Source organism: Solanum verrucosum, unplaced genomic scaffold (assembly GCF_900185275.1).
Source record: "Solanum verrucosum unplaced genomic scaffold, falcon-dt-bn FXZP01000051.1, whole genome shotgun sequence".
In the NCBI taxonomy this organism is placed as follows: domain Eukaryota; kingdom Viridiplantae; phylum Streptophyta; class Magnoliopsida; order Solanales; family Solanaceae; genus Solanum; species Solanum verrucosum.
Genome location: NW_026020110.1, coordinates 574,296 through 598,324, shown reverse-complemented (window position 1 = coordinate 598,324; position 24,029 = coordinate 574,296). Strand labels below are relative to the sequence as shown.

Genomic DNA, 24,029 nt, shown 5'->3' with positions numbered 1-24,029 from the left:
TCACCCAACCTTATTAATTTGAGGACTCATATTTTTGCATTACTGTAACATCCGACAATTTGAAATAACTATGAAGAGGCTTAGAATTGGAAATTTTCATTTTTGGAAAGAATTCAAAATCTGGAAATTTGGCTAAGTATGGAAAATAATGAATTTTTGGCCAACTTTGAACAGTTATAACTCCTAGCTCAGGATGATCTAGGTGTATTTCCAGTCAGGTTTGCAAATTCCGTGGAATGATCTTTCCAACGCCGTTGAGTTTGCTCGTTTTCGAGTTCGTATGAGTGAGTTATGCCCTTTGAAAGTTGGGCAGTTGGCAGGTAATCCGTCCGGAAATTTGTAAGGGTATTTTGGTCTTTTACCTAGTCTTGTCTTTGGATATATATTAAGGTGTAAGACTGATTTTTGATTAGTTTTTCCCTTATTAAAAGAGTAAGAGCTAGGGTTCTTGAGAGAAAAGGAGAGAAAGGAGAAGAAGAAGCAAACTTCGTAAAGATCGTCGTGGTTTTCTTCGGGGGTGATCCCTATTAAGGTATGTGAGTTCATAGTGTTGGGTTGGTTCTTTCCCCCACACGCCAAGCTCGTTTAATTTCGAGAAAAGATTGGTTGTGTTTGTTGAAGTTGTTAGTTGTGATTGTTGAAGTTGTAGTTGTGTTGTGTTGAAGTTCTTGTTGGTTTGGTGTATGGTTCAGGTGGTGTTTCTGAGTTGAATCTATAGTATGTTTGGTGTATGGTAAGGGAGGTTTAGAGTTGGAAAATGAAGGAGAAAAGTCAAGTTTTCGGGGAAAAGGGCTGGGGCGTCGCGCCAGCCAGCGCGCCTCAAAAGGGACTCTGAGGTCCAGCCCTTGGGGCGCCGCCCCTACCAGAGCCCCAACCAGACCCCTCTGAAGTTTTTGGTTTGGCGCTCCGCGCCTCTCAGAGCACCAAGAGCGCCAAGTCTTCCCATTCCTTCCCCACTTTCTCATGCATGTTCCTAGGTATTGTACCTATTTTCCCTAGTTGTTTTCAACACCCCAAGGTATGTTTAAACGTCAAGAACTCGTCCATAACATGTGATCAAACACCTTGAATTCATGATTCCAATTCAAGGAGAGTTAGTTTCCAAGTCAAGTGAAGTTAAGAGTTGAGTCTAGAAGTCAAAGAAGTGAGTCAAGGTAAGTCTTTATAGTTGTTCAAGAGTCTTTATTGAATGTTTTAACTTCATTTTAAGGCTCAAGTTTCAAGTCAAGTAAAGAGCAAAGAGTCAAGAGTTTCAAGTTGAGTAAAGAGTTTAAAGTTGAGTTCATTTCTCAAAAGTATTAGGGAACTATGTATTCCCAAAGAAGTTTCTAAATGTTTTTACATTTGAGTAAGAAAAGGAACTATGATTGCAAAAGAGCGTTTGGGTTAGTTTTCAAGAAAAAGGAACATCGATTCCAAGTGAGCCTTCGGGCAAAGTTTTGAGTAATTATCTCAAATAAAGAAAGACGTGTTTAAAACACTTATGAGCTAAGTATTTTTGGGAGTAGTCTTGAGCACCGAATTGGGGACACGAGTTCATATAAACTCAACTCTCCATAAGAACCATGCGCCAACATGGGAGTTAACGGGTCATACTTTTTAGATGAATCCGTAAGATTAAGCTAGTGGATCTACTTAGTAAAGTTAGCTTCCTATATCACGGCAAGGTATAGGATGGTCCTTGGGCAACGTGAGGTAAAATGTTGTATCACCACTAGGGCTCATAGTAGTAATTGTCGGTTAAAGAATCTCCCACTAAAGTTATATTACTTTTATATAAGTAAAGTTGAGTTTGTTATCGTTTTATCCTTAACAAACTAAGTTGTTTACACTATTTTACAAGCTTTATATATTGCATGTGTCTTATTGCTTTATATTTTGAGTTTAGTTATTCATGAATTGAACAGAGCCAAGGTAAGAGTTCCTTTGTACTCCTTCCAAGATTAAGTTTGTGGTTTAGCTTTCCAGCTCGCATACTTGTACATTCAATGTACTGATGCCAGTTGGCCTGTATCTTATGACGATGCAGACACAGGTACCCAGGGTCAGCATTCAGTACGCCATTGATCCAACTAAGCACTCCAGAGTCAGTGGTGGGCCTCTTTGTATTCCAGAGGACTCGATTTTGTTGTTCTCTTAGTTTTGTTTTATTAGGATGTTGCGAGGTCTGTCCCAACATCCATCTCAGTGATATAGAGGCGTCATAGATAGTCAGTTAGTTGGTTTTGAGTCTCTCATCTATGTTTATATGTAAATATTCTATTTTGGGACTCGAGTTACCTTTTTGGCCAAATTTTTATCAGTTGGTTATTTTATAACCTTTCATTGCATTGAGTTATGCTGTCGAGGTAAGTTTCCGCTGAGTTAAGAAAGTCAGGCCAAAGGTTCGCTTGGGGGCCAGCAATGGTCTTCGAGTGCCGGCCACGTCCAGGGTGTAGGCTTGGGGTGTGACAATTACGTAATGGTGGAGCAATAATATACTGCACTTTTAAATTTCTAGATGAGAATTATTTGGTTCCTGACCCTGAACCAATTGTGATAGGGGAACCTTGTTGACTTGATACGTACAAGTGTTGCTACACTCTAAACTACACATCTCATACAAAATTTCTTCTGGGAGTTTTGTTCTCATACCAATGATTTAGCTATAGTTAGATGCATATAATTTCTCCTTCAACCACTTGGATATAAACCAACATTATCAATATAATATTATAATTTGAAATGTGCTCTTGATTTAACAAATCGAGCAAACAACATTTGCAAAAATCAAATTGCAAGTTGATAATAAAGTCCATGTGACCATAATATAGATGCATCTATATAATAGTAAATGGTCCACATGGCAGGTGAACGGGCCCATATTCACCTTTTTATACATTTCAAAATTTCAGGAGATACAATTTCAATCTTAGCTGGTGCAATGATAATTTTATCATGAGAACAAACAACACAAGAGAATTTTTGAATAATTTACTATTTCTTCAATATATATAACCACATGAATTCTCATTTCTTTTCGTATCATATTTAAATCGGAATGGTCATTAACCGGTCATGCCAACTGATATTTATTTCAATTAACTTCTATTTATTTTGCATGTGATTTTATCATCATGTCCATATTTAGTTACCACAAACAATATGAAAACATGGGTAATCTTTCACGTAAATATTTAAAACCACTTTGATTATAATAATATGAAGATCTCAAATCTTTCCATATTTTATAGTCTCAATATAGTTTTTTTTCTTTGGCTATTTCTTTGAAACTTAAAAGGTTTCTTATGAGACTTACTACAATTCCAATATCATGAACAATTTTATTTCTTTGAGTAGTAGCACATTAGGTCACCAAAGCTCACAATTAACATTGGGTACTACCACATATTTCATAACATTGTTTGTGTGGTGAACATCTCTTTCAAGGAGAAATTTATATCATTATTGTCATGGTCAAAATCATTACAAGCAAAACTTGTTTCTTGTTTTACTTTTGTCATTAGTATCTCCTCCCTTTTTATTTAATATCTGACGAATATTTTTGGCATATTGGGATACATAATCAATGACAATTTTTTTTTGTGGTCAAGAATTATTTCCTTCTTTTGCCATTTCGATAGTACATAATAAAACGTACCACAATATTTGTGATGTACTAAAAGTAATTGACCAGTGACCATTTATACCAACATAATTTTTTTTTATTTCTCTCTAACCTCCCATAGGAGTGAGTTGTGGTATTTATTAAATCATACATGAGCATGACTTTATTTATAATATTCATCATCTCTTGACACATTCACTTTCAAGAATGGTCCACTTCTCATGATACTTATCACAAGCCACATTCTCTTCAAGGAATTGACGATAATCATATATATACATGCTTTATAATTATATATTATTTATTTTTCATTAGAAGTTCATTGTCATGCTTTGAAATTTTTCATATTCATACGACATACCTCGACATTACTTTTGAAAGTCAAGTGTATCACCACTTTTTTCATCCTTTTCTTTGATGGAGGATTTATAAACTTTTCAAATTATTAGGTCTCATAAAAAAATGTTTCGAATGACCTTTCATACCATTTTGATGACAAAAATTACCTTCATTCTTTAAAAGGCCATTCTGAGAACTCATAATGTTCTTTCTTTTATAATTATCACAGTAGTGATTTTGTCATCTTTCATATTTATCATGTACTGCTACCACATTCATTTTAGAGAATGGAGCAAAATTATGTATTTCATAATTTTTCATCAAGAGCGCATCAATTTGCTCATTCATCATTATCTCATCAATATATTGCATTAGAATTTGGAATGAAGGTTTTTTTTATATAAGAAGGCTTGTAGGCCATATTTTGTGTTACTTGGATCCAATATTTTATCATCATAGTGCATCAAAATTTTAATCAATGTCTTATCTTTTTGGTGCGATGAAACTTGAATTAATCGTCTTACCTTTAACCATTGACATAGTAAGCCAAAATGCAATTGGACTCACCCTAGAGACTTTAACATTATTATTTATTACTACTTTATAATTATACACATAAATATTGAATTTATCTACAACAAAAAATATTGTTTATCTTAGAAAAATATGTAGTTGTCATTATCAAATTTTTTCAAGAAAAATGAGCAATTGAAACTTCCAAATTGTTTAGGATTTTTGTTATCCATGAGAAATAGGGTATTAAACCCACATCATGATGACAAATAAAAGTGTTAAGATGTAGAAATATATATTTTAACTTATATGCTAACTCAACCCGATCATTCCCAGTGACCTGCATCACCTCAAAGATCTTCTTGATCTCATCCAAGAAATTCTGGGGATCTTCACTAGTCTGCGATCCTAAGAACTCTGGAGGATTCATCCTAACAAAGTCACGGACCCTTGCTGCTGCTGATCCACCATTTGCATTCACAGGAGCTTGAACCCGCTGATTGTTCTGGTTAGCGACACTCTGAGCCAACATCTGAATGGCATTCCTGAATTCAGCATTCGACACTTCTTGATCTGGAACTGGAGGAGCTGCGTTTGCGTTCCTGGCATTCACATTCCTAGCATAAGCTCTACGAGGAGGCATGATCACTGAAACGTAGAACGTCGAGTTAGAATGGAATTTAGATCATACCTTACGCACGATAAGAGTAACAAGAAAATGAAGATTTCCTAAAACACTTTGTAGCCTCCCTCTCATTAGATGTGGTGCGCACTACACACCCATGAAAAGGACTCTACCTAGTGCGGCTTTTCAGACATCCTAGGACACTTAAACCTAATGCTCTGATACCAAGTTTGTCACGCCCCGAGCTACCCCCAAGACGCGGACACGGGACCTAGGACCACAAGTGATCCCAAGCTAACCCTGATGGCATGATCATGAGCATACTGAAGAAAATAAACTGATGCGGAAGCTAAATCATAAATAAATCTGAAGAGATGGGGAATACCCATATACTGTAACTGAGATATATGAAAACTGATGAGTTTAATACAAAAGAAATATCAAACTCAAAACACTAAGCTGACTCTAACTATGTCTAAAATAAGCCTCTAAACTGACTAGAAATGTTGGGACATGCCCCAACTAGATCTAGCAAAACTGAAACTAAAGACTAAAAATGATAAAGATAAACATGTCACTAGTCCTCGAAAAATGAGGACTCACCACTGATGCTGCTGAACTGAAGATCGAGAACCGATCTAAGCGTGATCTGGATACTGAGAATCTGAACCTACATCACGAGAAGATGTAACGCACGTATGCGTCAGTACTTGAAAGGTACTGAGCATGCAGGATAGAGTAAAGCTGAAATAACTTATAACTGAACAAAGCAATAAAACAATGAAATAATCTGAACTTGATATAGATACTGAAAATACTGAATACTGAGCTAACTGATGCAATGACCAAATTTATAACATGCTGACTGAATACTGAATGAACTGTAAATGTGGTCAATGCAATAGAGTCTGACTGAACTGTGGGAGCTACTAATAATCGACATAAAACCACATGAGCTAAATGTGGAGTCCGATGTATACGCCCCATCGAGAGGACCCAATATACCCTGCCAGAGGTATAGAGGCATGCTGGCGTGATCACTAAACTGATGTTGCCCACAGAGGGGACTTACACCTACGTGGCTCGTAGTTCTGGGACTATATGGGTACGCTGAAACCCTAGTCCAACTCGGTATTATGCTACTCCCAATGAATTAAGTAGTTAACTGGTTATGACTGAATTTCTGTAAATACTGGATAGCTCGAACTGAACATGCAAACTGAGAATGCAACAATTAATCTGATAATGATGCATTCATAAACTGAGGCATGTATAACTGAATACTGAAATATCTGACCTAGCATGTGTAATTCAAGAACTAAAGAAATACATAGATAGGGTTCTGAAATTTATGCGATAAACTGAGCAATAACATGATAATCTGATTTGGAATATTTAAATAACTAATTCATGATGATCTGTTGAAATTCTAGAAACCCTAGGTCTGTTCATAATCATGGAATCAAGAATCTGACTGAATTCTAGGGACCTAATGGGCGAAAGAAACCCATTAGTGAAATCCCACATACCTGGTGACGAATTCCACGGAGAAATCTTTCAATTTCGAGGCTGGAACTGATGGAACCTTGCTGCGTTCTTGAACTAGGGTTCTTGACCTTTTTCTCCCTTCTTGCTTCTAATTTTCTAAGTTTTGATTAATGAATTTGACTTAGGTAAGTTCTAGTTATGTTTCTAGGCTTAAACTAATTAAAATCTCATGATTTAGGGTCTAAACGACGTACCTTAGGGGTTAAACGAAATAGGAAAAGACCAAAAAACCCCTGAATTAACTGCTGTCGGAGTGACTGACGGAATGGACCTACGGTCCGTCAATCAATCGACGGTCCGTCGATTGGGTCCGTAGATCGAGTCTGTCCGACAGGGCTTCACTAAAACGGGCATAACTTTTTACTCGGAGGTCGGAATTTAGTAAACTTGGTGGCGTTGGAAAGATAATTCAATTATCTATCTAACAATAGTTCATGGGACACATAATTTGTTTTGTGATAAAAGTTATGACCATCTGAAGTTGACCCATCCATATTTTTCAGCTAACTGGCTGCTAACCTTCGATCTACGGTCAGACCTATGGACCGTGGATCGAATGACGGTCCGTGCTGGTCAACCGTAGTTCGGGACTGAAGTTGGGCTTTTGGGGCATCGATCCACGGACACGAACTACGGTCCGTGACCTGACTTACGGATCGTAAGTCCGGCCGTGGGTCAACACTTAGCCAAATTTTCTGACTGAGTTCTGGGGAAGTTTTTTGTCACGAACCACGGACCTGCAGGACGGACCGTGAGTCCATCTACGGTCCGTGGATGGTGTCCGTGAGTGCCACCTGTAACACCAGAAATCTGAAATCTCCATTTTCGGATACGGGGTGTTACATTAACTGTCCAAGTATATCCAACAAAGTTCAAAGAAAACCGTCACACATATTCTTTTCTATATGCATCACATCAACATTGTCCTCAATTTGTTGGTTTCCCAATACAACAATTAAACAAATATGGATTTTTTTCCCATGGATCATCATTCTTTTCTTTTATTTTCTTTTGGCTCTTTCTATAGACATTATTTAATTCACGTAGTTCTTCAAGAACATTTTTGCGTGATAAGGTAGTAGGTGCATCTCTATGCTCCTCTTCACTATCAAATGATTTCTTATATCTTCTAAATGAATGGCCAAAAGATAAAAATAGTTGATGATCCAAGTAACACATCTTATGACTATATTTGAGATATTGGAACAAGTATTACAAATACATGTAGGGCATTCCCATCTCCCATTGGTTCTCCATCAAGAAAGCTTTATCAGTGCTTGAAACTCACAAACTTTCCACAATAAAGTGGCACTCATAATAAATTTTGGGTTAGTTTCAACATCATATGTTTTCCCTCATACTTCGCATAGTTCCTTCAACTTTGGAATAATTAGTTGTAAGGATATATCATTTCTAGGACACGATAGATCTACATTAATCATTGACACTATTATATAGTCCGACTTCATGTGAATCTATGGTGATAAATTATAGTTCATTCACGTAAGGTTTCATGTGTTACAGAAAATGCTTATTGTTCAAAATGGAAGGAAATCATCGCTTGAAAGACCCAATTTTACGTTTTGGGCATTATTAACAAATTTGGGGAGGAAGGAATCAAAATCCTTCCAAGCTTCCCTATCAGTAGGTTGTCTTAAATTTCTATCTTAGGGTCATTCCATTTTATCCCATGTCATAGATTTAGATGTTCAAAACACATAAATATCTTCTGAAGCCTACGCTTTAAATGAAAGTACGTTAAAATCTTCACTGAAATTTTAATGACCTTATCAATTAAGTCATCATGAACATTCCTTCATCTAGAAAATTAACACAAAAGAGCAATTATCTAACTTTGCATTGTGATTAAAAAATAACCATGAAATCATTAGTGCATGCATAATTTTTTTAATGAAGACCCAAATCATTTATCAACTTTTTTGCCTTGAAGAAAGATTCGGGTACCTGAGAAACTGGAAATGCCTCTTTTATCAAGTCTAACAAGTATGTAAAGGCCACATTATTCAACCCGTGAATGCATTTAAACAAGTATAAAAAAATTGTTAAACTAAGGCCTCAATTGTTTTTACTTAATGGAGGTCTGAATTTGAATGGTTCAGACATTTGGCCATTAAGTGCATTTATTTTTTCTACTTAAAAATCACGTAATGGTTCTAAAAAGGTCTGCATGATTCAGACATGTGATAAAGTCTTATTCTCATTCAGACTCTTTTAAAGACAATTTTTTTGTTGAAAGAAAATTTGCTTCATATTTTTTCTTGAAAAAAATAATTCAAGCCTCTCTCATTCTCAAATTTATTAGTTATCAAATTATTTTCCTTACACTTTTAATTTTTTTCTTTGTTGTTTTTTTTAATCAAGAACTGATAAAATTTATGTAAAATTTATTATTTGATTAAAGTACAAAGCAACTATGATGCCTCGAGCCTACACCCTGGACGTGGCTGGCACTCGAGAACCATTACTGGTCCCAAGCGAACCCTTGGCCTGGCTTACTTACTCAGCGGAAGACTATATGCAATAAGAGAGGAATTCAAATGCTAAACAACTGATCTGTCTCAAACTGAACTCATAATGTTTTGAAAATAAACATTTAACTTAGCCAAAATGACAACTCAAATCTGAACATAAGTCAATAACAAAATGATGATGAATGAACTAACATCTGACTGACTATCTATGAAGCCTCTAAAACAACTGAGATGGATGTTGGGACAGGCCCACGACATCCTAATGAACTATCTAATACTGAAAATAAACAAAAGGGATTCTCCAGAATGCAAAGAGGCTCACCAACAGACTCTGAACTACTCACTGGATTAACGATAGGTTGGATGCCGATCCTAGTTGCATGCGTCTGCATCATAATACGATGCAGGACAACTGGAATCAGTACATTGAATGTACGGGTATGCGAGTTGGAATGCTAAAACAAGATATAGGCTTGAAAGGATTCTGAAAGGAAACACCTACCTGGCTCTTCTTAACTTCTGAATAACTTAACTCAAATATAAAGCAACGAAGCACATGCAATACATATAAAGCTTATAAAACAGTTGCAACCAACTTAGTTCGTTAAAGATAAAGCAATAACAAACTCAAATTTACTCATATAAGAAAATAATATGATTTCTGTAGGAGATTCTCTAACCGACAACCACCACTATGAGCCTAAGTGGTGATACATCGTTTTTACCATCACGCTGCCAGACTGTCCTATACCTTGCCGTCATATAGAACTACTTAACTTAGTGGATCCACTAGCTTAACTTATGTGATCATCTAAAAAGTATGACCCATTAATACCCATGATTACATGGTTTATGGAAACTTGAGTTAATATGAACTCGCATCTCCATACCGGTGCATAATACTACTCCCAAAAATATACTTAGCTCATATGTTTTTAAACAACTTCTTTCTTTGGTTTGAGATAATTACTCAAAACTTAGCTTAAAAACTCTCTTGGAATCGATGTTCCCTTTTCTTTCTCAAAATGTGAAAACATTTTCAAACTTCTTGGGAATACTTAGTTCCTATATACTTCTTTGAAGAAATGAAATTTCAAATCTTTACTCTTTGCTTAACTTGAACTTAAGCCTTAAAACAAAGTTAAAATGTTTGTGAAAGACTTTTGAAAACTTTAAGAACTTATCTTGACTTAACTCTTGACTTGACTCTTAACTGATTCTTGAATTGAATTATGGATTCAAGAATCGCGAGTTGTGATTGGAAAGGTCTCATGATGTTTTGGAATGATTTTAGATAGCTAAACACGAGAAAAGACTGAAAATCAATATTTGAGAGTGGGTCCGCAATGCAGAGAGTCTTTTAAAATTTGGTTTCGAAAATGTCTTTTGAGGCAGAACACTCCGTGTCACCTCCACGACGCGAATAAAAAATTCCCAAAACTAGGGACTAGCTGCACAACGCGAAGGCACCTCTAAATCTCGACCGACGAAATTTCTTCTTCGATTTACAGCTCTAAACCCTCTAAACTCTATGGTTTCTTTTACCCAACACTTAAAATCGTCTATACCCTCAATATACATCAGATTCTACTCGAAAATACTACTAAAAATACGAATCAACCTCAAGAAACTCCAATCAACAACACCCACAAGAATTCAAACGAAAATCTATCAAGAATTCAAGGATTTACTTTCAAATCTAATAACTTCGCTGAAATTGAATCATGATTGGCGCGTGGGAGATTTAACCCAACGTTATGTGATCTCACATACCTTGTAGGGATCACCCCCGACGAAATCCACAAGCAAATCACGACGATCTTGAAGGGTCTTGAACGTTCTTCTCCTTTCTCCTCTTTTCTCCTCTTCTTTTCTCTTCTCTCAAAACCCTAACTCTTTTGGTAAAAGTTTAAATTTATCTAATTCAGCTTAGACCCCTAATTAATTATCAAAAACGAATTAAAATAAAAGGGTAAGGAATAGACCAAACTACCCTTTCAAAATTAGGATTGAACTTTCCTTATTCCAACAATCCAACTTCAAAAGGGCATAACTCACTCATACGAACTCGGAATCGTGCAAACTCGGCGGTGTTGAAGAGATCATTCCAAGAGCTTTCCAACCATATCTGTAAATACACCTAACTCTTACTGAGCTAGGAGTTATGGCTGTTTGAGTTGACCAAAAACTCACTTTTAACTTAACTTAAACAAACTTCCAGACTTCAATTGTTTCCAAAAATCACTATTTCCAATTCTTAGCTTCTTCCTAGCTATTTCGAACAACAACTTCATAAATATATGTGCTATTGAAATCAGACGATGATGCCTTAATAAATTTCTTTAAATCATTTGAATGTATCATGTTCATTAATTATTTTAGAGAAGAGTATATGAACAAACACATTACAGAACATAGAGATGTTTCACTTATTTAGTTAAGATTAATTTATGTTGAATTTTATTTTATTTTTAAAAAGATGACTACATTTTCTTCTAACAGTTATTTTATTATTATATTTATATATGTAGTCTATATAGTTCCGTTTTATTTTTTTAATCAAACTTAGAATATTCATTTATAATTCAAATATCTTAATGTTCATCAAATAATGAAGTTTTATCTAATATTTTATTAATGCAATATTTAATTAATATTTAATTTTAATTTCTAATATTTATTCAGATGTTTAAAAACAAACGGTCTTAATAATTTAGTGTTCACATCTATAGACAATATCTTAATCATTCAAATATGTGCATTCAGGTTCAGACGTCTTAATCTTAATAAAAACAAATGAGGCCTAAACTTAGAAAAAGTTTTACGTCACGGGTACAACTCTTGTTTCCTTTCCTCCACTAATTTTAAAAAACCCTTGGTATCTTCATGGTCCCTCCCTCCCTCTTTCATGTCTCATGCCATCTTCTCCATTTTTAAAAATATCATGAAGTAGTTTATCAAAATTGTCATGCATGTTGGAAGTTTCATCATCATTGGTTAGATGTGGCGTATTTCTTGAGGAAAAGCCCATTCTATTAAAAAAAAACCCTCACTTGGTCTATCCACTAACAAATCCATGATAAATCAAGTGATCCTCCACCAAATTTAGTTACCACAAACAATATGAAAACATGGGTAATCTTTCACGTAAATATTTATAACCCACTTTGATTATAATAATATGAAGATCTTAAATTTTTTCATATTTTATAGTCTCAATATAATTTTTTTTTCTTTGACTATTTCTTTGAAACTTAAAAGGTTTCTTACGAGACTTACTACAATTTCAATATCATGAGCAATTTCATTTCTTTGGGTAGTAGCACATTAGCTCACCAAAGCTCACAATTAACATTGAGTACTACCACATATTTCATAACATTGTTTGTGTAGTGAACATTTTTTTAAAGGAAAAAATTATATCATTATTGTCATGGTCAAAATCGTTACAAGCAAAACTTGTTTCTTGATTTACTTTTGTCATTAGTATCTCCTCCCTTTTTATTTAATATCTGACAAAATATTTTTGGCATATTTACATAATCAATGACAATTTTTTTTTTGTGTTCAAGAATTATTTTCTTCTTTTGCCATTTCGATAGTTCATAATAAAACGTACCACAATATTTGTGATGTACTAAAAGTACTTGACCAGTGACCATTTATACCAACATAAAATTTCTTTATTTCTCTCTAACCTCCCATAGGGGTGAGTTGTGGTATTTATTAAATCATACATGAGAATGTCTTTATTTATAATATTCATCATCTCTTGACACATTCACTTTCAAGAATGGTCCACTTCTCATGATACTTATCACAAGCCACGTTCTCTTTGAGGAATTGACTATAATCATATATACATGCTTTATAATTATATATTATTTATTTTTCATTAGAAGTTCATTTTCATGCTTTGAAATTTGTCACATTCATATGACATACGTTGACATTACTTTTGAAAGTCAAGTGTATCACCACTTTTTTCATCCTTTTCTTTGATGGAGGATTTATAAACTTTTCAAATTATTAGGTCTCAAAACAAAAAAAGTTTCTAATGACCTTTTATACCATATTGATGACAAAAATTACCTTTACTCTTTAAAATGCCATTTTGAGAACTCATAATATTCTTTCTTTTATAATTATCACAATAGTGCTTTTGTCATCTTTCAGACTTATCATGTACTGCTACCAAATTCATTTTAGAGAGTGGAGCAAAATTATGTTTTTCATAATTTTTCATCAAGAGCGCATCAATTTGCTCATTCATCATTATCTCATCAATATATTGCATTAGAATTTGAAATGAAGGTTTTTTTTTTATAAGAAGGCTTGTAGGCCATATTTAGTGGGACTTGGATCCAATATTTTATCATCATAGTGCATCAAAACTTTAATCAATGTCTTACCTTTTTGGTGCGATGAAACTTGAATTAATCGTCTTACCTTTAACCATTGACATAATAAGCCAAAATGCAATTGGACTCACCCTAGAGCCTTTAACATTATTATTTATTACTACTTTATAATTATACACATAAATATTGAATTTATCTACAACAAAAAATATTGTTTATCTTAGAAAAATATGTAGTTGTCATTATAAAAAATTTTCAATAAAAATGAGCAATTGAAACTTCCAAATTGTTTAGGATTTTTGTTATCCATGAGAAATAGGGTATTAAACCCACATCATGATGACAAATAAAAAGATCAAGATGTAGAAATATATATTTTAACTTAAACATTATAGTAGGTAAAAATTCCTCCAAATTCCATCACTACTAACACGTGTTTCTCCTTAAAAATACTATCTTACTATCTTGAAATATACATAATTGCATTTTGTAGATAAAACCCAGCTTCTTATAGATACTATATGTTCTAGAATTTAATTTACATCAAAATCATCAATTAAATTAACAAGACAAAAGATCATAAGATGAATTCACGATAAACTAATAGATTCATCACTAATATAATTAGTAGTTCATGATCCATTCAAATGAGAAACAAATATTTACATCTAAATAACTTGTTCTAGAAATCTGAAAATTTCTAGCATAATAAGTAATACAATTTCATATTCCATATGATAGTCTATCAAATTTTAACAAGCACAAAATTAGGAAGGCAAATTAAAATTATATTTTCCTTCTTACATCCATGGTTAGTTCAATAAATTAAGGCAAAAAAATAATTAAGATGAAGAAGCTATAAGCAACTAATGAGTAACAAAAATTATCGAAAGATGTTCCCATACCGTGGTAATATTAATATTGTAAGGTAAACTTGAGTTTTAGAATACCTTAATTCTTAATGGTTGATGCAAAAAATCAAACATATATATATATATTGGACTTAGCACAGTTAAATAATTTATTTCCATAACATCTTCTAATGTGAAATATAAAAGGTAATCATCTCATATATGATAATCTTGAATCTTGACAATTGACAAGGGCAATAAACAATCATTAGTGAAGAATTATTTAGAGTTGAGAAAATAAAATTTATACCTTTCCATAAATGAGATGTATGGACAAAGACTAGATAACTAGTAACATATACCTTTTGATTTCTTTATAAGTTCAATGAAAAGAAAATTACTTCAACTCCTCTTAGTAAAAGATTAGAAGTTATCTCAATTGGTTAGAGACTCGTGTTGATAACATGTTATAAAATAAGAGGAAACTATTAAACTAAAATTATAAAAGTAGAAGAGAGAAGAGATTTGTATATTCTTTGATATAAGAAGTTGAGAAGAAGAATATTTAGTCTTCTTTTACTTTGCTTCTCTTTTCTAGATATTACATGATATACTTGAATAGTTAGTCCTAATATAGGAACAAACCTTTTCCTTTCTTCTACCAATATGAGAGAAATGACTTTTCATTTTCCCTCCAATTGGTTCCCCACATTTCTCAATTTCTCATTCATTCTCAATTCCCATTACACCTTTCTTAAACCCAACAATCCCCCACATGAATGGGGAATGACTATTGTTAAAACATATGCATGAAAACTTGTGTGTCTCGTAAGTAAGGATTAATTGCATTTTGAATAAGTAGATATTTCTTTGAACTTTCCATATTGAACGTATACCAAATACACTCGGTTAATAGGTAGATTTGATATCTTTGAATCGTCGAGATTTAGTGTATACCTAGACAACATAAGTCACACACTCAAACCTTGAACTATTTTTGGTTCTCATTATTTTGTTTGTTTCAGCCATGAACACGTCTTGGTTTATAAGTGCGTAGAGAACTGTCCTTACTAGATTCTCCTTGAAGCGGCTAATACTTTACACATACATAGCTGATTTCTAAACCTCTAATCTCGTAGATACACCATTTGATATAACTTGTATCAAATTTAGAAACCATTAAAAAGTCCTAATGCATTTATCCTTGTTACTAAACATTGTCTCATCATGAGAATGAACTATAAAATAATTTTTGACAATGTTGAACTGTCATCTATGACTTTGTTTGATCTCCTTGAACCTAGATCTTGGGATCTCCAGTCTTCTAGGTAGAGTTACAGTCATGATGAATTGTCCTCAGCCATAATTCCATTCCCGTCAATGATCTCTCAACTCCCTCTCTAATTAGGTCTTTTGTAAGTGGATTAGACACATTATCGTTTGACTTTACATAGTCAATTGTGGTAATTACACTAGAAAGTATTTGCCTAACATAGTCGTGTCTTCGTTGTATGTGATGAGACTTACCATTTTACATAACACTCTTATACCTTCCTATTGCAACTTGACTATCGCAATGTATGCATATAATGGCCATTGGTTTGCGCCAAAATGGAATATCTTCTAAGAAATTTTGGAGCCATTCAACTTCTACACCTGCCTTGTCTATGACTTTGAATTCACACTCCATTGTAAGACGAGCTAAACATGTTTGTTTGGATGATTTTGAAGATATTGCTCCTCTACCAATAGTGAAAACATATCCACTCGTTGATTTTAATTTCAGTTGATCTAGTAATTCAATTTGCATCGTTATATCCTTCAACAATGGTTGGATATTTGTTGTAATGCAAAACATAGTTTTTAGTGTTATCTAAGTATCCCAAAACCCTTTTCATGACATCCAATGATTTCGATTGGGATTACTTGTGTATTGTCTAAGTTTACTTATAGTGTAGGTTATGTCTGGTCGTGTACAATTCATGACGTACATCAAACTTTCTCAATATTTTGGCATAATTCAATTGAGACTGACTTTCACCTTTATTCTTAGCGAGATCAAGGTTCACATCAATTGGTGTTTTTTGCACAAGTACTTCAACTTTTCAAGTACCTTTCGATATAATGAGATTGAGACAATGCTAGACCGTGAGTATTTTTATGAATCTTAATTTCCAATATCAAATTGGCAACTCCCAGATCTTTCATATCAAACCTACTAGCGAGCATATGTATAGTAGCATTTATGTTGGCAATGTCGTTACTCATTATCAACATGTTATCCACAGATAGGCATACAATGACCTCTCGATTTGGAGCATGGATACAGAGCAGATTGTTGTTGTCTTTATTTAATGCATTTGTGTCCAACCTTGAGGCATTCATTGCAATACAATGAGATCCAGTCATATTCCACGACTTGCTAAAAAATCTGTCCCGCAGGATCATGAACTTCAATTATGGGTCTACTACTCAGAGTAACTGTTATTCGTGAGTTAAGTGAAGATGTTTTGACGAATAATCTGCATGTACAGAAAAAAGATTAAAATGGTGAAAGTGATGGTGAAAGTTGCTAAGCATGTACCTTTAATTAGTCGGGTGTAACAGTGCATACCTATTGGATTTAATACCTATTGGCAAAATATTGCAGCAACACCCCATAAACGAGTTTGGGTGTTAATTTGTTCAAGTAATTCTATCAGTTTCTGCTCGGAAACCTTTTTTGGGATATGTCCATCTAGCTGGAGTTTTTATTGCTCCCTTTGGTTGGTATTACTATCCTTGATTTTGTCATTTTTTGCATGATTTTGTTTAGATAAAATCACATTGTCCTTGTTATTAATCTCTTAGATGCCATCATTTTTTACTTCTCATGTTCCTTTTGAGCAGCTTATTATTAAATCTATTTTAATTATTTTATATTAGTATAAGGGATAACTTCATTTAGCCGTTTACCCCTCCAATTAATTTGTTAAGTTTTGTATTTTGTAAACTATTAAAGTGACAAATTTAATATTTTTTCTCAGGATAACATGACCCGAAAGACGGAAAATAGTGCAGTTGGCAAAAGAAAAAAGAAGTGCGTAAGTTTGAGGTGATCAATTATTAAATTCATATATATGTAGTTTTATTAAATTTATACTTCTTTAATATGTAAATTTGTTGTGCAGAGTTTTTAAAGGGAACTGAGATGAACAATTACTAGCAACCAGATGCTTGACTTGTGGATTGATGGTTTCACCATGCCATTACAGAATTTATTCGAGAAATTAAGGGAATTAACGATTTCAATTTTTTATATTTTAGAACAGATTATTTGATTTGAGATCATTTAACTTTTACCGAACACTTAATATATTGCTACTTTGCTCATTGATTATAATATTTAAAATACATTTGCTTTACGTTTACTTTAAGTTTGTTTCCTAAAAAATTACTTAGAGGTTTATTATTGATATTTCAGAAATTTGGTGGTGAAATTAATCTAAATAAAGAAAATTTCAATGGCATTTTGCAAAATTTTATTTAAATGTCACTACTTTTTACGACAATTTGCAAATTTTTATGTAAATGTCGATAAATTTTGCAACATTTGACGTTTTATTTGTTGATATTGGTTAAAATGTCAAATATTTGAGTGCGACATTTTATATTAGCCCCAAGTAAATGTCGCAGAGAAACTCTTATCAACATTTATCTAAATGTTAGTAATTTAAAGTGGATTTCATAAATGTCACAAATTTCTTATCCACTTTTACCTAAATGTCACAAAATAAATGTCGTCAATTCCTAACTGACATTTCCCTAAATGTCACAAAAATAAATGTTGTAAATTTACTATCAACAATTACCTAAATGTTACAAAATGAATGTCGTAAAATTATTGTTGACATTTATCAAAATAACAAAAATAAACGTCGTAAAATTATTATCGACATTTTCCTAAATGTTGCAAAATAAATGTCATAAACCACTTACCGACATTTAAGTAAATATCAGAAATTTCCCGACACAGAAATAAATGACATTTCATCCAAATATAGATTAAATGTTGGTAAATTAATTTATGACATTTAAATAGCTTAATACGACATTTATATAATGTCGTCGTATCCCAACTTTCTTGTAGTGTACTAATTTCTGCATAATATAAGCCAGAAGATAAGGTCAGTAATTTCTCCAAAACACATTTCTGGCCTGAGACATTCTTGGTTATACCTAGGTATTCAATATTCATTTAATTTAGTGTCTCAATATGATATCCATTTCGGCGGATATCTTTGAAACTTAACAAGTTTCTTGGTGATTTAGAAGATGTCACTCACTGGGCCTACACCATGGGCGGGACTGGCACTCAAGAACCATTGTTGGCCCCAAGCGAACCCTTGGCCTGGCTTACTTAACTCAGCGGAAGACTCTATTCATATTTATAATGATCAAAAGCACTATACTCACTGGAACAATAAAATACTGAGAATGCTTAAAAGTCAAACATTCAACTTGGCCAAAATGGCAACTCAAGTCTTAAAATGTGAAATGATAAAGTCAATGAAAAAACTAAAGAACTAACATCTGACTGTCTATGAAGCCTCTAAAACAACTGAGATGGATGTCGGTACAAACCCCATGACATCCTAATGAACTAACAAAGTAACTGAAAGCAATAAAAGAAGTCCTCCGGAATGCAATGAGGCTCACCAACTGACTCTGGTGTGCTCACTAGATCAACGATGCGCCGGATGCCGATCCTAGTTACCTGTGTCTGCATCATAATAAGATTCAGGCCAACTGACATCAGTACATTGAATGTACGAGTATATGAGTTGGAATGCTAAACACAACATAGGCTTGAAAGGAATTTGAAGAACTTACCTGGCTCAACTCAACTCAACATAACTGAACTCATTTCAATATAAAGCAGTTTAAAACAAGTTCAATATAAAGAAAAGTTGTTTAAAACATGATGTCAACTCTTTGTGTATGCAAAGATACACTAAAACTCTGAAATGTATGTAAAAATACAATAAACTGTGTATATAAGAATACAATTACTTCTGTGGGAGATGCTCTCTAACCGACAACCATCACTTAAGAGCTATTGTGATAATAAAGTGTTTTGCCTCACGCTGCCAGGGCAGTCCTATACCTTGCCGAGGGTATAAAACCTGAACTACTAAGTGGATCCACCAATTTATGCTAAAAAGCACTAAAGGAATCATCTAAAAAGTATGACCCTATTCTACCCATGATGGCTACATGGTTTATGGGGGCTGTGAGTTGTCTGAACTCTCCCCCATATCGGTGCTCAATACTACTCCCAAAAATATTATATTAGCTCTTATGTTTAAAAACATACATCTTTCTGTGATTTGTGATTTGTGATTAGTGCTCAAAAACTTAGCTCAAAGGCTATCTTGGAAATCAAAGTTACCTCTCTTGCTTCATTTAGAAAGCGATTACTCTTTTCTGAAAAATAGTCTGAAGGCTCTTTGGAAATTGAGGTTTCCTTTCTTGTTTAAATGTGAAAACATTTTAAACCCTTTGGGAATACATAGTACCCATATACTTTTGAAGAAATGAGCTTCAAACTTTACTCTTTAATCTTTACTCAACTTGAACTTTAAGTCTTAAAACAAAGTTAAAACATTTGGAAAACTCTAAGAACTTCTCTTGACTTTGATCTTAACTTTCCTTGAATTGGATTATGGATTCAAGGTTCATGATCTCATTTTTATGGATGATTTCATGATGTTTTAGAGTGTTGGAATCAACTAGAAAACATAGGTACATTGCTAAGGAGCAAGTACTAAAAGGTGGGGAATGAATGGGAAGAACTAGTGTCCCTGGCGCTCTGAGAGGCGCGGGGTGCCTGCCCTCAAACTTCAGAGGACAAGTTGGGGCACGCTGGCTGGAGCGTTGCCCCAAGGGATAAACTCCAGATACCCTTTTGGGGCCCGCTGGCTGGCGCAACGCCCCACCCCCGTCCCCAGGTGTTTGACGACTTTTCTTGCTCGTTTTTCACCTCTAAACCCTCTAAACTTCAATGGTTATTTCCCCAAACACTTAGAATAATTTATACCCTCAATATATGATAGATTCAAACCAAAATTACACCCGGAAACACAAATCAAATCGCAAAAACCATCAACAACACAACCCACAAGAAATTCAAACGAAACTTCAACAATGTTCATCAAGAACTCAATTTCTAAACTTTCAAAGACTTAAATTCGCTTAATTGAATCATGGTTGGCACGTGGATGAACTAACCCAACGCTATGTGATCTCACATACCTTGTAGGGATCACCCCTGATGAAATCCACAAGCAAACCTCGACGAAATCAACGAATCTTGAACGTTCTTCTCCTTTCTCCTCTTTTCTCCTATTCTCCAAGCCCTAGCATAAAATTCACTTTTCTGAACTGAATATAATTTGAATTTACCCCAATTAAACTCCTAAAAATGAATTAGAATAATTAGATAAGGAAAAGACTAAATTACCCTTCCAAAATCCGGATTGGACTTTCCTTATTCCAACAGCCCAACTTCCAAAGAGCCTAACTCACTCATACGAACTCGGAATCGCGTAAATTCAGCGGCGTTGGAAAGATAATTCCAAGATAGTTCCTAGAATATCTGGAAGTACCTCTAACTCATTCTGAGCTAGAAGTTATGGCCGTTTGAAGTTGGCCAAAACTCACTTTTCCTAACTTAACAAAATTTCCAGATTTTTCATTATTTCCAAAAATGACTATTTCCAATTATATGCTTCTTCCTAGTTATTTCAAATTGTGAGATGTTACAATATCTCTCCATTGGGAACATTCGTCCTCGAATGAGATTACTCTTACTAGGCTAAGGGTGTAGTATGCAACATTCAGTTCAAGCACCCACTAGCTAATGCAAAACAACATGCCAACTTAAAAATAAATACCAAGAAAGGATTAGTACCTTAATTTGGAACTTCTTCGAATTCGAAGAGATGTGGGTATCTCTTCTTCATATCCTTCTCAGCTTCCCAAGTAGCTTCCTCAACAAATTGGTTCCTCCAAAGGATTTTTACTGATGCTACCTCTTTTGTTCTCAAGTTGCGAACTTGGCGATCTACAATCTGAAAATGAATTTCCTCATAAGATAAGCTATCCTTGATCCCAATATTTTCAGTTGGTATGATCAATGAAGGATCGCCCATGCACTTCTTCAACATGGAGATGTGAAACACCCAATGAACCGCTGCTAACTCTTGGGGTACATAGCTCTAACTTATAATCTACATTGCCAATCCTCTTGGATATTCTATAAGGTCCAATATACCGAGGACTAAGTTTCCCCTTCTTACCAAACCTGCTTCACAAACTTCAAACCATCCAATAAGAGATCTGCATCTTATCCCATAAAGAGCTTCATAAGGACCCATTTGGATGCTCGAGTGGTAACTATTGTTGTAAGCAAACTTAATGAGAGGTAGGTGATCATCCCAATTCGCTTTGAAATCAATCACACAAGCCCTCAACATATCCTCTAAGGTCTGAATAGTGCACTCTGCTTGCCCATTTGTCTGAGGATGAAAGGCAGTACTTGAGTTCACCTTTGAACCAAGCCTTTTTGGAATGACTTCCAAAACTGTGTAGTAAATTGCGCACCTCTGTCTGAAATAATGGAGACCGAAATCCCATGAAGTCTTAACACCTCTTAAAGATACAACTTAGCATAATCTTCTGCCGAATGAGTAGTCTTACCGGCAAAACGTGGGCTGATTTTGTCATTTTGTCGACAATCACCCAAATAGAATCATGTTGCCAGCAAGAACTTGGTAAACTTGTGATGAAGTCCATATTAATCATCTCCCATTTCCATTCCAGATGTTCTATATTCTGAGTCAAACCACCGGGCCTTTGGTGTTCTACTTTAACTTATTGGCAATTTGGGCACTTAACAACAAATTCTGCAATGCCCTTTTTCATACTATTCCAGCAATACACCTCTATCAAATCATGATACATCTTTGGGAACCCAGATGAATGGAATATCTGGAGCTATGATCCTCCTCCATGATCCTTTCTTGGAGTCCATCCACCATCGGTACACACAACCTACCTTGATATATCAATACTCCATCTCCCCCTTGTTAAAAAGCTAATACTTTTTGCTTATGAACATTTGCCTTCAATTCAAGAAAAATTGGATCTTGGTCTTGCTTTTCCTTCACTTTTGACACTAATGAAGATTCAACCCCATTCATCACCACTACTCCTCCTTCTATGAAATCCATTAGTCGGACTTCTAAGCGTGCAAGTCTATGCACATATTTCGCTAACTCTTTATTTTCCTCCTCAACATGGGCAGTACTACCCATAGACAACCTGCTTAAAGCATCAACAACAACATTAGCCTTACCTGGGTGGTAACGAATGCTCATGTCATAATCCTTGAGTAATTCTAACCACTTCCTTTGTCTGAGATTAAGCTCTTTCTGAGTGAACACATATTGAAGACTCTTGTGATCAGTGAATACATCAACATAAAAACCATACAAATAATGACGCCATATCTTCAAAGTAAATACTATGACAACCAACTCTAAGTCATGGGTTGGGTAATTCTTCTCATTAACTTTCAACTGTATGGAGTCATAAGCTATGACTTTGCCATTTTGCATTAACACGCAACCCAAACCAACTCTAGACGCATCACGATAGACAACAAAGCCTTGCGTACCTTCTGGTAATGTCAAAACTGGGGCAGTAGTCAACCTTTTTTTCAATTCCTGAAAGCTTTTCTCACAAGCTTCAGACTATTGAAACTTCACTATTTTTTTAGTCAACTTGGTCAAAGGAGACGAAATAGATGATAACCCCTCTACAAACCTTCTATAATAGCCAGCCAAACCCAAGAAACTACTAAAAATCAGTTGGAGATGTGGGTCTAGGCCAACTTTGCACTGCCTCTATCTTTTGGGTATCAACTCTAATTCCATCACCGGAAACTACGTGACCCAAAAATGCCACAGACTCAAGCCAAAACTCACATTTAAAGAACTTAGCATATAACTCCTTATCTTTCAAAGTCTGAAGAACTATTCTGAGATGGCTAGCATGATCTTCTTCATTCCTTGAATAGATTAGTATGTCGTCAATGAAGACGATAACAAACATATCCAAATAAGGTTTGAAAACTCTATTCGTAAGATCCATGAACGCAACACGTGCATTAGTTAAACCAAATGACATGACCAGAAACTCATAATGATCATAACGGGTCCTGAATGTTGTCTTGGGAATGTCACATTCCCTTACTTTCAACTGATGGTAGCTAGATCTGAGGTCTATTTTCGAAAAACAAGAAGCACCCTGAAGCTGATCGAAAAGATCATCAATTCTTGGAAGAGGATACTTGTTCTTGATGGTAACCTTGTTCAATTGGCGGTAATCTATACACATCCTAAGGAAACCATCTTTCTTTCTCACAAATAAGATCGGAGCTCCCCAAGGTGAGACACTTGGTCGAATAAACCCTTTCTCTAAAAGGTCTTTCAACTGCTCTTTTAACTCCTTCAACTCTACTGGTGCCATCCTATATGGCAGAACAAAGATAAGACGGGTATCTGGAAGAACATCTATACCAAAGTCTATCTGTCTTTGAGGAGGGACTCTAGGTAGATCATCTGGAAACTCTTTAACTATAAGGACTGA

At 34.5% G+C, this 24,029-nt stretch overlaps 1 pseudogene; it reads left to right on the top strand.

The window, feature by feature from the left end:
* LOC125825348 (uncharacterized) overlaps positions 1-24,029 on the top strand; it is a 142,437-nt pseudogene that overhangs the window by 56,932 nt on the left and 61,476 nt on the right.